Raw genomic sequence first — 5,024 nt, 5'->3', positions numbered from 1 at the left:
AAAAAAAACTAACTGAAAGTACAAAACACAAAAAAACAAAACAGAAAAAAGAAAAAACAAAATGGAGAGCCTTCCTCTCCTGACTGCTGCCACCTCACTTCCTGTTGCTCGCTAACTCCCTCTAGCGTGCTCAGAGTGGTATGGCCGTAAGCGAAATCTGCAGCCAAGAGTGGGCTATTTAAGACATTCAGACACTCTTTATATTTTCAGAAAAAACATAAAGCTTACAGCACCTGGTATTCCCAGGCGGTCTCCCATCCAAGTACTAACCAGGCCCGACTCTGCTTAGCTTCCGAGATCAGACGAGATCGGGCGTGCTCAGAGTGGTATGGCCGTAAGCGAAATCTGCAGCCAAGAGTGGGCTATTTAAGACATTCAGACACTCTTTATATTTTCAGAAAAAACATAAAGCTTACAGCACCTGGTATTCCCAGGTTCTTACTTTTTTTTTTTTTTTTGAAAAACGGCATTATTGAGCCATCCTTCTCACCTTGGTCATCCCCGGTGGTCCTAGTCCCCAAACCTGATGGATCATATAGGTTTTGTGTGGACTATAGGAAGCTACAGCAAGACTGTACCTGACGCTTACCCAATGCCCTTGATTCATGACATTGAGTCCCTTGAAGGTGCATTGGTTTAGTTCGTTGGATTTACAGTCGGGGTACTGGCAGGTGGAGATGGAGGAGTTGAGTCGAGAGAAGACCGCTTTTATCACCACCAAAGGGTTATTTCAATTCAAGTCTATGCCGTATGGACTCAGAAATGCAGCTGCCACCTTCCAGCGTTTGATGGAGAGGGTGCTATCTGATTTGAGGGGGAAGTTATGTTTTGTCTACATCGATGACATCATCATATATTCAAAGTCACAAGATCAACACATTCAAGATATCAACATGGTTCTACATAAACTTACCCAAGCCAATTTGACGCTGAACATGAAGAAATGCCACTTCTTCAAACGCCAGCTCAAATTTCTAGGCCATATTGTCTCTGAGAGGGGTGTGGAGATTGATCGAGAAAAGACCAGGGCCGTTGATGAGTTTCCCCCTCCACAAGATCTCAAAGCCCTTCAGAGGTTTTTGGGCCTGGCAGGGTGGTATCATAAGTTCATTCCCCACTTCGCTGACATATCTGCTCCCTTGAACCACCTTAAAAAGAAAGGAGTAAAGTGGGAATGGACTCTAGAGTGTCACGCTAGTTTGGATGCTCTTAAACAAAGATTACAGAACTCACCTGTGTTGATACAACCTGACCTCAACAAAACCTTCCAGGTTCACACGGATGCGAGTGATGTTGGACTGGGCGCCATCCTCACTCAACACTCGGATGAAGGAGAACAAGTGGTGGCGTATGCATCACGGACCTTAACAGGGGCTGAGAAGAATTACAGCACTTCTGAAAAGGAATGTTTAGCAGTGGTGTGGGCTGTTGAAAAGTGGAGGCATTACCTGGAGGGATGTCCTTATGAGGTTTTCACGGACCACTCAGCACTCTCCTGGGCATTCAACTGCCCTAAAACCTCCTCCTGACTAACCCGCTGGACACTCCGCCTGCAACAATTCAACTTTCAGGTCCATCACAGAAAGGGCTGCCTTAACTTGGGACCTGACGCTTTATCCCGGGTCCAGGAGCCGTTTTCTACTGATGATGCCCCATGTCTTTCCATGTCATCGCAACATTCGTCCACTTTACCCCACTCGCTGGAAGAAATCGCTCAAGCAAAACGTTTGGACAATACTATCACTCACCTGCAGTCTGGCATCAAACCTCGATCAGTCAAGGAACAACCCATCACCTTTGAAGACCACCAGGGGGTGTGGTACCACAAGGTTCCTTTAAGGAATAAGGGAGAGAAGTATCAGTTGGTAGTACCATCCTCGTTAACCACTGACTTCATGCATTATTACCATGATAATCCCCTAGGTGGCCATCTTGGACAGTTGAAAACCCTGCTGAAAATCCTGGATGTGGCATGGTGGCCATCCGTCAGGAAGGATGTGTGGCAGTATGTCAAAGGCTGTGAGGTATGCCAGAAGTATAAACCCAGCAATACAAAACTCTCTGGATTTATGCAGAGTTCACCGATCACAGAACCAGGATACATGCTAGGAGTGGACCTAATGGGACCATTTCCCAGCAGTAAAAAACAGAACACTTACCTCCTTGTCATTGTGGATTACTTCACTAAGTGGGTGGAAATGTTCCCATTGAGAGACGGCAAGACCCAGAAAATAGTGAAAATCCTTAGGGAGGAGATATTTACCAGATGGGGGGGTGCCCAAATACCTGGTGTCCGATAGGGGTCCCCAATTTACTTCCAGCCTTCTGGGCAATCTGTCCAAGACATGGTGTTGCGTTCAAAAACTAACAACAAGCTACCACCCACAGTCAAATCTAACTGAGAGATTTAACCGAACCATAAAGACAATGATTGCTGCTTTTGTGGATCAACAACATCAGACCTGGGACCAGTGGCTGCCAGAGTTCCGCTATGCCATCAACATTATGGACGTTCTCCTCCAATGCCGCTGGCTGGGGGGGGGGGATTTATGTAGCGCGGCCACATAATAGGGGAATATTTATACTGCTGTGAATTATCCTAATTAATAATATAAGTACAGCTGTTTTGGATATATGTTTTCCCCTGTGTTGTATTGCCCAGAAATGTGTTTGTGTTCCCGTTTTACTCACGCTAGACTTCTGTCGGGAAGATCCAGGGAATCCCCGTGACGTCAGGGAGTCAGACAGCTGATTGTCACTTCCGATAAAAATAGCGGTTTGCCGGTGCTCGAGAGAGGACGCTCTCATTCATTGTATGGTGGATTAAGCGATCGATCGCTCTACACTACGTTGTCGTCGTCTGTGACTGGTTATCCCGTTGTGGAAATAATACCCTTTGGATTTATTTCACCGTTCACCGGATCCGGGACAACGCACATCGAGCTCCCGGACTAAAAGCCTTTCCGGTGAGGCCAATTCAACGCACCCACACACATACACTCATACTGTACATTGGACTGAAACTGACTATTCCAACACACATACATCTTTGTATGTATATATATATATATATATATATATATATATATATATATATATATATTAGTATTTATTGTAGGGGTTGTGGTCAATGTTCCCTCTAAGCTGCGCGCATGCGCGGCTGCGGCCACGCAGAAAAAAATAATTGCCGCGCAGAGAACAGACATGAAAATGATTGTAGTATTTTAAATGAGAAATAATTGCAGTGCTCTGGACAACCGCTATAGAGTTAGAACCGGTGAATGCGGTTTACAGGTTTCATAGAAAGAGAACGATTGAGCGTGTGTGAGCTGGCTGGCCCTGAGCCAAATCAGTCACAGTAAGAATACGGTCATTTGCGGACTAAATACCTCAATACAAGAGGCAACGCGAAACGAGAAGAAATGTGAAATAAAACGTCATGTTTTAATGAAAAGTGGTGGAAATAACGGATGATGGGCACAAAATGATAACAAAACTCTGAGACATTTACAATCACACCCACCACAGGTGTAGCTTGCAAACTCAAAATACATCAGTGATATACCTCAGTTTAAATAGATTTTTGTGTGTGGTGGTGGGGTGGGTTTCAGGGATGTTTAGATACCTATAAAAGAGTTAATGTTTCACATTTCTTAAAAATATTTAGCTATCTGGGGCCGTATTCACAAAACATTTTAACTTACCACTAAGAGTTCTCCTAAATAGCAGTAAAAGTTCTTAGCCAAGAGTGTTCTCTTAAAACCTATTCACAAAGCTGCTGAGACCAACTTTTACTAAGGAATAGACTGAAGTCTTAAGCTAAGAGTAAGGGCGGGGTTGACCTCGTTGCTATGGAGTATACACACAGTGATTGGCTGATGGGGGAGGAGTCAGCGATTTAATCATAGAAATATTGTAGAATGAGGTGTCATGTTTCCAAATTAAAATAAAGGTTTTAAAATACAAATGTTGCATTATTCAAATAAATATTTTTAATAAAAATGTTGCCATAGTCAAAATAAAATGTTGCCATATTGTTGCCATAAAGGTTTTAAAATGTAGGCTAGTGTCACTAATTAAACTAGTATATACAGTTAATTGTCCACCTCTTGGATGTGTTCATCTCAAGGGAATGCAGAATTCAAGCGACAAATTATATTATATTATTATATTTTTTTTTACTCTATTCAATCATTTGTAAGTGTGAACTCATGAAAACCACTGCCACAGATAATCAGACAATATTTATTTATTTGTTAAAGTTTTTTTTTTTTTTTTTTTTTGGCGTCTCATCGTAGATTCAAATCTATAAATCAAAATGTATTGCATTTATGAATAAAAGGTTCAGCACCCAAGGTTCTATTGCTATTGCCTCAATGGTGTACAGTGTCTTTAGGTGGATTAGGACTGTTTGTGATTTGGTCTTAGTGACTTAGGAGTCCTCTTGACTACTCCTAATGTTTCACAGATTTCGGAGCTAGTTTTAGCACTAAAATGCTTTGTGAAATACTCTTAGAGCAAAAATTTAGGAGTCCTAAAATTAGGACTGACACGCCCATTATTTTTAAGAGTTTCTCCTAAATCGGCAAGTTAGGAGCTACTTTTAGCCTTAAGATGTTTTGTGAATACGGCCCCAGATCTGTTTAAATGCTTCAGTTTGTTTTCACTTTATAATATATTAAAACAACTGGAAGCATTTAAACTGATATAATACTGTATCAGTTTAAATACTTAAATATTATATTTTATTATATTATAATGTAAGCCTAATAAAAAAATTGATCTCACAAGGGGATTGTTTATGGCTCCTTGCCACGAAATATCTTGAAACCTCCTGGTATATAAAATCTGGGAAATTCATAAGCAATAAACATGTAATTTTGATGGTTTAACACTGTCTGTTGCTAATAATTGACTGTACAAAAACACATTATGGTTGTCCCAAAATATCATTGTAACTGCTCATATTATATTATTATAAAGAATTGAACTGTCCTGCAGGAGGACAGAAATTATTTTTTAAT

The 5,024-nt window shown here is 41.3% G+C and overlaps 1 non-coding gene across 1 annotated transcript; it reads right to left on the bottom strand.

The window, feature by feature from the left end:
* Positions 1–221: 221 nt before the first annotated feature.
* LOC125250603 lies at positions 222–340 on the bottom strand. Its single transcript, XR_007180816.1, has one exon. It is a non-coding gene; the product is annotated as a 5S ribosomal RNA (ribosomal RNA).
* Positions 341–5,024: the final 4,684 nt, after the last annotated feature.

Source organism: Megalobrama amblycephala, linkage group LG1 (assembly GCF_018812025.1).
Source record: "Megalobrama amblycephala isolate DHTTF-2021 linkage group LG1, ASM1881202v1, whole genome shotgun sequence".
Taxonomy (NCBI): domain Eukaryota; kingdom Metazoa; phylum Chordata; class Actinopteri; order Cypriniformes; family Xenocyprididae; genus Megalobrama; species Megalobrama amblycephala.
The sequence above is the reverse complement of the archived record's forward strand: the minus strand, read 5'-3'. Positions and strand labels throughout refer to the sequence as shown.